Raw genomic sequence first — 12,310 nt, forward strand, 5'->3', positions numbered from 1 at the left:
CCAAATCATACTCTTTGATAAGATCCACAAGCTTTTCCAATCGGCTAGGAAATGGGGCCACGTCCACTTTTATATTTTCTTTTTCTTCTAGGAATAGCAACATCTATGCTTCTTCCCCATGAGGAGGTACTTCGGCATCCTCTATCTCCTAGACCTCTGGTCTTGCCTCTGCAAGTATCTCTATGGCTCTCTGTGGCTCTGTACTTCCTTATTCTGGACTACATTGTTCTGCTTTTCCCGAGGAAGGTTAAACTTCATAGTCTTGGTAGAGGGAATACTCTCTTTTGGAACTATGGGTTTTCCTTTCTTTGCCCGCGTTATTGTGGCCACTTTCAATTCCACCAAATTGGAAACAAGTTCTTGGATCTTCTATTGGGTATTAGTAGATTTCACAAGAGCTAGACTTGGACAATCTTTTGTAGTATGGCCTTCTCCTTTGCATCAACTGCATAAGGGCTTGTAATCCATAGACCTTCTCGGGTTTGGACAGTTTGGTGAGATATGACCCTTTTCTCCACATCTGTAATACTCCACCTCTAATCTCTAGCCACCGCCTTGGCCACCTCCAAATTATCGTCCTCTGTAACTTTGAGAGGGAAACGTCCTTGGACCTAAATTAGGACTAAACTCCCTAGGCTTTGGTCTAATGTCATGTGTTGTCATTTTAGATTCCAGCAAGTTGAATCTTGCGTCTTCATCTTTCTTTCTTCTTTCATGCATCTCTTTCAAAGAGCAAATATCCTTTGTATGGTTCTTCCTCAAATAGTATGAATATAAGGCTCTAAGAATGGTTGGTTTTCGAGTACATTCAGTGGCTAAATGTCCTTCTTGATGGCACTTTCTGCACCATGTGTTAGAACACATCACATCTCTTCCACTTCCCGCAGGAGTGGATATATTGGTGGTATTTACCTTCAGCATCTTTAGTTATTCTGTAATCACATCCATTAGCTCTTTCTGGATACTTGCGACTGAGTTGGATAGGTAATCTTTCAAATTTTCACCTCTTGGAGTACTTGTAGTAGGGTTTTGGGAAGCTTCTATTATCACTGCATACACTGGTTGGGTTGATCCAAAGGGTCATCTGTTCTGGTTTTGATTTAGAGCTCGTGTTGAGACTTGGGGTTGTTGATTCCAGTTAGTAGGGTTTCACTATTGTTGAGTCGCCATTGGAGGAACTGATTGAGGCCACTGTTGTTGTAGTTAAACCATCATTTGAGGCATTATCATCTGCGGCCACTGTGGATTAGGTGCACTGTACTATGGCACTATTTGCATTTGGGGGTAGGGATAGGGAACTATCCTTGGGACTGTATTTGTTGAGTATACCATTCCTGGCATGGAAGTCAATAAGACTCCTCTTCCTGAGGCCATTGACAACCTTGCTTCAACTTTGTCATACAGTCTTTCACCTTCTACTGCAGCTTGCAAATTGACTGGTCTTCTCAATTCCATGAACTTGCGAACTTCTGGTTGTAGGCCTTTGAGAAAAACTCCCTTTTGGATGCCTTCATCCAAATGATGGTTGGTCCATCTCTTCGGGATTAATTCCATTCGCAACACATAAGCTTCTACTCTTTCACTAGGGGCTTACTTAGGTTCATGAATCCCTCTCACATCCGCTCTTCAAAACCTTCGCACCTGAATTTAGTGAGAAAGGCCAACATGTCCCAAAAGTTCATGCTGCTTGGCTCTTATACCATTGAAATGTCGCGCCTTTGAAAGTGGTGGGGAATATTGCTAACCAATGCTTGAGGGTTCTAGCATTGTTAGCCATGCATGCTACCATAAACTCTGCTACATGAAGATCATGATCTTCATTGTACTCTCCCTTAAAAATGGGCAATGGACTACATTTGCTAGTCTATCCCACATCAATATTTTTCAGGACGGATTTGACTGGGAAGGGGACCTTGAGTCACCATGGGGACCTCTGTGAAGAGTGCTTTTAGGATGTCAAGGGAGGCTTCTGCTGCAAGCTTGTTCTCGGCCTTGATTTTTGCCTTCTCTCTTCTCACGTACTTTTGGACTCGTTCTAGTGCTTGCCTCTTGATTATGTCATTCATCAGGGGGTTGGCTCCAACTAGTTTGGTCTGTACTCAATAGAATAGAATCAGAGGGGGTTCAATCTCTATAGGCCTCTCTAGCTAATATTTCTTCTACTTCATTCTTCTTTACGTCTCCGAATTCAGCCTTCAAACCACTACAGAGGGGGAGATATTCCATTTTGAAGATATCAAAACTCATTCTTCTGAGGATCATTGTTGTGCCATCATCATAATAATGCCAGCCTCTAATGGTTTTAATAGTGCATGTTGTGAAGAATAATGTATCCACCAACTTCCAGTGGGTTGCGAATTAGACAAATAGGAGATTGTTAGTGCACCAGGCATCCCACATGTCCTGTTGTTGAGCAGCTACGAACAAATTCCAATTCTTTTCTTTCTTGTTTTCATGAACCTCCACTGACCACGACTCCTAAAGCTTCTTCACCATCTCCCACTTGATGATATTTGGAAACTTCTCAATGAATGCCAAAATTTCCATATATGGTCATTTTTTCTGTTTTTTACACTTCAATTTGTTCCCAAACAATTCACCACTAAGATGCACGTCTCTATTACTTCAACCAAAAGAGGAAATAGTCCACCACATAGAGCATGCATCATGATGGTAATATGTTTCTACCATTGTGGGATGAAATTCTTGTGTGGAAAGTGGCTTTAGTAATAAGAATCTCCAATTCTTCAGTGGTAGAAGGAACTTTGCAAACATCCATTGAATTCTTTTTTTCTTGGCAATGCCCTTTTCTTCATTTTCAGCCTAATCTGATGCTTGTTGATGGTAATTTTTCCTTGACTATGCACCAAAAATATAGAGCTCCAAAAGGAACACCAAGGAAATAGGGTTTCTACTACAAGAAAATCTATCTCGTAACATCAACAACCATCTCTTTCATCTTTTATATGATCTCAACAAAGAAAACAACACCAAGAACAAGAAATCTTCACACAACTTCATAGAAACAATTCTCCCACGGCTTTAACTTCAACAAAATTCAGCGTTCTGTTTATATTCTTCATAGAATTCATTATTCAACAAAGAAAACACAAAAAAAAACCATGGAAAAATATCACATAGTATTCATCTTCATTGTCTTTATAGTTTCCTCTCACAATCTCTCATATAAAGATACATTGTTTTGCATAGAATTTGCTATCTCTGACTCTCTCTTTCTCTCCCAATCAATAGTATATCATCTACTCACTACAATACTCAATAATCACTCATAATAATCCTTCTTTGGTTGTGGATGCCCCTTCCAAAAGGTGTGTTTGATATAAAAGGTCAGCAAAGCCACTATAGTGACTCTTCATAGCTCATCGGTGATCACTGTCACTTCACTCCAGTCTTCTCTTGAGTCCTTAGCAGCTACTTCTTTCACTTTCTAGAGCTCTTTTGAACTTCATTCACCTCTTTCCTAGGCTAGAAAACTTTCCCAAAGTCACACATACATTTCACAAAACACTTACAAAGGCATATAGAACAGAACATGACAGAAACAAAGGCTCTACAGAAGCTCATTAAAGGGTCACAGAAGGTCAACAAGAAGCATCAAAACCACATAACTCATACTAAAACCATTCCAAACTATCAAAAACCATTCAATGAGCTTTCAAACAACCTCAACCTTCATCAATCATTAATCCATGCTTCATACAAAAGAAAATCAAAATAAAATAGAAGCTAAACATAAGTTATCACAACCTCAACAGAACCTATCATAACATCACAGAGTCTCATATCTCTACTGTAAATCATCATGACGATAATGGGTGTGGCCGACCACACCAGCTAGATCATGTTATGTTAGTATCTTGCAATGTGAAACACGTACCTTCGAATCTCGATGTGAAGCACTGCTAGAATACCATGCAAAGCATGGGAGCACATAGTCTTGCTACTATATTTTTGTTGTAAGTTCGAAAAGCCATAAAGGGCTTCCTGAACCTACCCCCTTTTCCAAACCTCCCTTTTTCAATTAAAAGCCCCTCCCCTTCCCTCTCTCTCACATGTAATCTCTCTTTTTCTCTTCCCCCTCCGTTTTTTAATTAAAAGTGCCCCTTCTCCCCCTCCCCCTCTCTCTCATGTGTAGGGTCTAGGTTCTCTCTCTCTCTCTCTCTCTCTCTCTCTCTCTCTCTCTCTCTCTCTCTCTCTCTCTCTCTCTCTCTCTCTCTCTCTCTCTCTCTGATTAAAAATTTTAATTTAAACTTTTTTTGATTAAATATTTTTTAAAAATTAATAAAAAATCAAATATAGGCTTTCACACACTTTGAGAGGGAGATAGAAGAAGAGAGAGAGAGAGAGAGAGAGAGAGAGAGAATAAGAATAAGAAGAATGATTACAAAAAGAAGAAGAAGAAAGAGAAAAAGACGAAGAGGGGAGGAAGAGGAAATAGAATAGTCTTTTTTTAATTAAATCTTTTTCTTCCCCCTCCCCCCTCTCTCTCTCTCTCTCTCTCTCTATGTTAGATTAAACTTTTTAATTTAAACTTTCTTTTTAATTTGATATTTTAAAAACTTTTTTTAATTTAAAGTTTTTAGGTTATAGTTTTTCACACCCTTTGAGAGGGAGATAGAAGAAAAAGAAGAAGAAGCATAAGGGTAAAAAAAAGAATAAGAAGAAAGAGAAAAAGACAAAGATATGGGCAAAGAGAAAAGAGAATATTTTTTAAATTAAAATTTTTTTGTATAGTTTTTTACTTAGAGAGAGATAGAGAGGAAATATATAATTTGAAATAGAGAGAAAATTGAGGGGGGAGAAAGGGAAAGAGAGAAAATAGAAAAATAGAGAGAGAATAAAAAATATAGAGAGAGAAAATAGAGCGAAAGAAAAAAAAACTTGAAAGAGAAAGAGAAAGAAAAAGAAAAATATAGAAAGAAAGCAAGAGAGAGAAATATACAGAGAAAGAAAAAGAAAAATATAGAAAGAAAGCAAGAGAGAGAAATATACAGAGAAAGCAAAAAAGAAAGAGGAGAGAGAGAGAGAAGGGGAATAGAGAGAAGGAGAATTATAGAGAGAAAATATAAAATTTAAGAGAGAGAGAGAGGAAAAGAAAAGAGAAAAAGAGAGGGGGGAGGGGGAGGGGGAGAGAGATAGAGAGAAGAAAAGTAGGGAGAGAGGAAAAGGAGAGTGTTAACCTCAGCACAAAAAGAAAGCAAAAAAGTGAAAAAGCGCAAGCTAAGTCAAAGGCAAAAGTGCATTCTTAAACACAAGGCATCACTAAAACTTTTTGTAAAAGAACGCCAGGCTCCCTCTTGTGCAAATTGTAAAGGTAGATGGGTAGTAGAAAGGAAGGCAAATAGAAAGAAATGGAAAAAGGACCTTACCACAACAGTCAATCATGTAAAAAAGGAGATAAAGGGATGATCGCCCAAAAGGGATTTAGGGTTTTGTATATAAAGTTAAAAAATAAATGAAGAGCTTATTCTTTGGTGTGTGACAAAGTGGACTCTTCTTCTTCTCTCTTTCTATTCTCTTGCTTGCTAGCTTATGAGTGCTTGAGGGAGGGAGTATGAGTGAGTGAAGGAGTGAGTGAGTGAGGATGGGCGATCTTGGAGGTGAAGCCCTCCACTATTTGCTCTCTTCTTCTTCTCTTCTCTCGTCTCACCGTGGCTATGGAGGATGGAGCTTGGAGAAAGAGGCTTGAGGATGCTTGAGCTTGCACCATGAATCGTGGAGCTATCGGAGTACTTGAGAGGGGAAGCAACTCAATCGCGTATCAAGGTAAGCTCACTACACTCGTAGAGAGGGATGGCGCATCACCTATGTGAGAGGTAGCCATTAGTGCTCGCTTGAAACACTTGAAGAAATAAGCGATCTGTGGGTCTTGGAGGTTGAGCAAGAGCTCCCTTTACATTTTGCTTCCATTGTCGAGACCAACGGATTCAAGCTTGAACACTTGTGCGCTCCAAATCAAGCATCAAAGTAAGGGTTTCATCCCTAAACTGGAGCTTGAGATAGATAGAATATTTTGGGTTTTTAATCTGTGCTATTAGTAAGTATTTTTGGTTTTTGATGATTAGTTGAGTAGGAGAAATCTTTTCAGTACTTTGCTTTTGATTTTTATTGTATTTAGAGTAGGTTAGGATCGAGAAATCGAAGCGGAAAGCTTAGGGTTTGCTGTTATAAAACAAGCCCAAACAACTCATAAACAAGGAAAAAATGGGAAAAATGAGTGATTAGATGTGTTGGAATAGCAAGTGGAGTGATCGGTGAGATAAGATTATGCCCAGCCCAAGGGTTTAAGACCTCGGGAGGCAAGGGAAAGCCTCATTTGTGACCTAATATTGTGTGTGTGTGTGTGTGTGTGTGTGTGTGTGTGTGTGTGTGTGTGTGTGTGTGAGCTTGGAGACCCTTACTTGGCAACAGATCAATCAAGCTAGATCAGGGGTTTTCGTGACATCCGGGTATATGAGACCCTTCCTCTATATCCCTAGTTGTATTTTGGAAAATTTGGAGTGCTAGCATTGCTTGTATAAGTAGCTTTTGATTGAATCATACTCGAGTATGTCATTTCAGCCCCGTCGAAATCGGACAACTGTAACAGTGTTTGATTCCTAGAATCGGACACTCAGGCCACCTTGTTCGATTTTCAAAATCGGACACTTAGGACCAGACTTGCCACATCACCACTCAGGCAAAATCGGACACACCACCTCATCTGGTTGACCCATTCGATCATGACAATTGGACCAAGTGCCCTTGTCCAATTCCTAGAATTGGACATATCCAAATCGGACCACCCCATGTTGTCCGATTGAACATACCGTGACCAGTTGTGACAATCGGCTGTCCGATTCCTAAAATCAGACATACCCTAAATTGGACACACTGGTAAATCAGACACGGCTTGAGAGACAAAATCTAGAAATTTGACAAATCCCGACTGATAAAGAGCGTGATTCGCACCAAGAGAACTCACGAAACACCTTACAGACAATTATAGACCTAAAAATCGTAGCCGAACAGTTAGGAACCGTGTTGACACACATTTTAGCAAACTTGACATGCTTAGTGTTGTAGGCTGATTGTAAGACCCCAAATTGACTGTGAACAAACTAAACGACATAGTGTAGACCTAACAAGCGGCAAGGAAGGCCAAGAACTGAGCTTAGAGCGCCATAAGACCACGACCACAAGCGAGAGTGCAGAAGCTAAATACTCATCTTGTCTTCACACTCGTACTATTTTTCAGCAAACCTGAAGTACACTTGATAAGAGCTGAAAGCCTGATTGTGCACAATGCACGAAAAAGAGTACACCCACACAGAGTGAAGTGTAGGATCCAACTGAAAATGCAACAGAGAAGCCATGCGGCGCAGCAAGGACAGACCCCATCGGAGAAGTGGATCTACCTGAACTAATCAATCTCATCGACAACTTGGTGGAGCATGAGACTACAGACATGGCAAAGACAAGCACTAACCACAAGAAGCTCGACCTAGGAAGTCTTCTAACTGAAATCCAGTGACGGTTGGTCACCAATTATGACCTACAGGCCCAAATAGACCACCACAGCAGCAAGACGTCCGAGGATGTCATAGCAGACCTAGGAGAGGAGAGGAGACTAACGTGCGAAGCCTTGTGCAGCCTGGTGACCTACAATCAGGAACAGCAAGCCAGGAGCTTGCAGTTGGCAGAACATGGAAGTGCATGAAATTCAGCGGATACTAGCATTGGCAAAGAAAAAATAGAATGGGTCTTGATGCCAAGAGGGAAAGAGCGCTAGAGGGAGATCTTACACTGAGTGAGCTTCTCATGAAGCGACTATTAGACAATGCTTCCATCGAGCAAAGTGCCACTCCAATGGCAACCATGTTGCTTGCAAGATTAGGAGTTACTCAGGGCTCTAAGAGCCAGTCTAAAATCCCAATAGTCGCAAAAAGCAGCTAGACAAGTACCAGCCTAATGATGATCCATATAGCTTCATGGAGCAGTTTGAGCAAGTCTGCAAGACCAAGGCCTCACTGATTTTAGTTTGCACTCGCAAGCTTTTGGTTTGTGCTTAGGAGGTAAGGGTAGGACTTGGTACATGAGTCTAGACACTGCCAAGCAAACTAACTTTAACAGCCTCGAGAGTCTCTTCATTAAGCGATTCCCTAAGCCTGGGTACTTCGACAACGTGCTAGTGTGGCTGATGAATGTCAAGCAAAGGGATAATAAGGATATCTGTGATTATGTGACCCATGTGAGGAGTCTCTTCAAGAGAATCTCTAATGGCTAGTGACCAATTGAGAGAGTAGTGTCCACAATGCTCATTAATGGAATATGAAACGAAGAGCTCTACAAGGCCTTGGTCGGCAACTCGAGCTTACAGCAAGATGCACTGACGAGGATCTTTAAAGTGGCCATTAGAGTGGATGACCAGCTCAAGGAAAGAAATTCCACGAGCTCAAGTCGAGAAGAGACTACCTCCTGGAATCCCGAGAGAGCTTCAACAACAAGCAAAAGATCACGTCCAAGTACTCAGGTTAAGGCAAGGGTACTGACTCAAGCTAGGAGCTAGTGAAGATGAGGATGGAGCTAGCTAGATTACAAGAAATAATGAGACAACCGATATGTGAAAGGGAGCAAAGGATCAAAGGTTGGACTCGAAAGCTATGGCGGGAGAGCAAGAGCAAGAAATGGAGAGACTAGAAATGGGAACTCCAACGGTCACAATGTGTGACCGGGCCTTCCTTTATTCAAACTGTCACTAAAAGAATAAAGAATAAAGTGACGGTGACGGGCACTCGCCACCTGCAGTGTGCAGTGGCGGTGACTGTCAGTGTAGTAATACACAGGCGGCTAGGCAGAGGCGCCTTTACCCCCAACAACCTCCCACTTAAAGGCGAATCTACCCCAGTGAGGAGTGAAAAGAAAAAGAAAAAGACAGTACAACATCTACACATGTACAACAGGATGAGGAAAGACGTCATCTCATCCCACATCCATCAACCTCCTAAGGAAGGCAAAGCGCTCTGTAGAGAGGCTTTTCGTGAGCAGATTTGCAGGATTTTGGTCAGTCGAGATCTTGACAAGATCAATAGACTTGTCCTCAATGACCCCACGTATGAAATGATACCTCACCTCAATGTGTTTCATCTTCGCATGGAAGACCGGATTCTTGGCTAACTGAATAGCACTCATAGAATCCGAATGCAGTGTAGGGATAGCATCAATGCCAAGGTCCGCAACCAAACGACCCAACCAAATGGCCTCCTTGCAAGCCTCAGTGGCTGCAACATACTCGGCCTCTATAGTAGAAAGGGCCGTGCATTTCTGCACCCTCGACATCCAAGAAACAACACCTCCAGCATATGTGAATACATAGCCAGAAGTGGACTTCCTACTATCTACATGTCCTACATAATCAGAGTCAGTGTACCCCACGACTCCTATATCCTACCTGCCATAACATATGCACATATCTGCAGTGCCCTTCAGCTACCTCATGATACCCTTCATGGCATCCCAATGCTTCTTGCCAGGTGTAGCCATATAGTGTGCCACAACACCAACTGCAAAGGCAATATCCGGACCAGTGGCTATCATGGCATACATAAGACTGCCCACTACTGATGCAAAGGGAATCTTGGCCATCTCAGCCCTTTGCTCATCTGTCTGCGAACAATCAGCCTATGATACCTTCACATAAGAAGCCAATGGACAGCCAATAGGCTTTACGTCCTGCATGTGGAAGCGCTCAAGGACTTTATGAATGCACTCCCTCTGTGACAAGTAGAGGAGTCCCTGATGCCTGTCGCGCCTAATGTGCATGCCAAGTATGTGAATGGCTTGTCCCAGAACTTTCATCTCAAAGCTCTTCTTGAGTTGAGCCTTAAGAGCATCTAGCTCATCATGAGCTTTCCCTGCTATCAGCATATCATCCACATAGAGTACCAAAATTAATAAAGAACCATCACGGGCTTTTTTCATGTAAAGACACGGATCCATAGCACTCTGGCTATAGCCCTGTGACTGCATAAAGGCATCAAACTTATGATACCACTCCCTAGGTGCATGTTTCAAGCCGTAAAGACTTTTCCTCAATTTGCACACTAGGTGCTCCCTCCCAGGTTTTGCGAAGTCCTTAGGCTGCTCCATATAAATCTCATCATGCAAATCCCCATGTAAGAAAGCCGTCTTGACATCCATCTAGTATAAATCCAAGTCGAGTTGAGCAACCAAAGGCAAGACTAAGCATAGGGTGGTCATCTTAACCACAGGAGAAAAGACCTCATCAAAATCCACACCATGCTCCTGCTTAAAACCCTTTGCTACCAATCTAGGCTTGTATGCCGGCTTGGGGTGTCTAGGGGTACTTTTTAGCTTGTACACCCACTTGCATAGCAAAGCCTTCTTGCCTGTAGGCAAGGAAACCAAATCCCAAGTGTCATTCTTATGCAGGGAGTCTATCTCAAACTGCATAGCCCTCTCCCAGGAGTGACTATCATCCCTGCACATAGCCTCATCATAAGTGAAAGGCTCTCCTGCATCCGTAACCAAGACATAATGCATCGAGGGTTGAAATCTATTTGGTGGACGTCTGTCTCTAGTAGACCGTCTCATGACAGGCTCTGCTGCCTGCCCAACTGCTGTCCAACACCTTGACCATGAGCATCTGTTGCAGCTGTAGGCTATCCAACTGGTTGTGCGGGAGCTCTAGACTCCTCCTGAAATATGACCCTGCAGATCTCGACAACTCTCTCAGGCTGCCTATGCATCTTGTCTTCATGGAAGACTACATCATGACTGTGGATGAATTTCTGCGCCTGCGGATCCCAGAGACGGTAACCCATCTCGCCTGCATCCCCATAACCAAGGAAAATGCATTTGACACTCTTGGGATCTAGCTTACTTCTCTTGTCCTTGGGCACATGGCAAAATGCCTCACATCCAAAGATACGGAGATGCGCATAAGAGGGGGGTTTTCCTGTCCATACCTCCTCTACAACCTGGAAATCCAAACCACTAGAGGGTGATCTGTTTATGACATGCACAACTGTACTAACTGCCTCAGTCCAAAAGCTCTATGGTAGGCCTTCATGGCTAAGCATACTGCGTACACGCTCCTGGATGATTTTATTCATCTACTTAGCCAAACCATTCTGGGGGGGGTGTAGGGGGCGGTCAACTGACGCTTAATACCCCTCTCATCACATAACTTCTCAAAAGCACGTAAGACATACTCACCCCCATTATCTGTCCTTAAGCATTTTAGCCTATACCCAGACTGGTTCTCAACCAATGCAAGCCATCTCTGAAACACAGCCAAGACATCGAATTTCAGCTTAATGGGATAAGCTCAAACTTTTCGTGAAAAATCATCTATGAACGTAATAAAATACTTTGCACCACCCATAGTCTGACAAGGCATGGGCCCACAAACATCCGAATGTACCAATGCCAAGGGCTCACTCATGCGTGGCCTGCCAAACTTCTTATGCGTAGACCTAGTTTGCCTGCCATAAAGACAATGCTCACATGAATCAAAACATGCATAATCAAGGGGCGATAAGTACTGCAAACCAGAAAGCATTTTCATTTCCTTCAAAGACATATGGCCCAAACGGACATGCCAAAGAGATACATGTGGGATAGAGCCCACAGATAAAACATGATCAAGGGAAGAAGATAATACAATCAAGGGATAGAGACTACCAGCCTTGGCACCTCTCGCAATCACAAGTCTGCCATGAGTGATCTTTCATGCAGAGTCTCCAAAACATACATGATATCCTGTGTCATCAAGCTATCCAGCTGACATGAGACTGCGTGTCAAAGCAGATACATGACATACATCCTCCATAACAAAACTGCTGCCAGAGGGAAACTACAGCCTAACATCACCAATGCCCACAATATCAAGAGAGTTGTCATCACCCAAGCGCACAGAACCCGAAACAGTACGGTATGAATGAAACCACTCTCGGCAAGGTGTCACATGAAAGGATGTACCTAAGTCCAAGAGCCAACACTGTGTATACATAGAGTGTATCTCTGTCATCTGCGAAGCACTAGAAGAAGCTGCTAGGATATAATCATCATCATCAATATCCTCAGGCTGCATAACATTGACCTCTTCAATTTTAACACTAGACTTTGCAGGTACTATGCTGCGATCAGAAGACTTATCCTGCACTTTGTCTTTCCCCTTATCTTTGCACCTTTCATTGCACAATTCATGGCATTGTGGCCTAATATGGCCCTTTTTCCCACAATGGTGACAAGTAACATCTGCATTCTTGCCATGGGATTTGCTACG

The sequence above is a fragment of the Lygodium microphyllum genome, chromosome 6 (assembly GCF_053477565.2).
Source record: "Lygodium microphyllum isolate KBCC chromosome 6, Lygodium_microphyllum_v1.1.10, whole genome shotgun sequence".
NCBI classification, from domain to species: domain Eukaryota; kingdom Viridiplantae; phylum Streptophyta; class Polypodiopsida; order Schizaeales; family Lygodiaceae; genus Lygodium; species Lygodium microphyllum.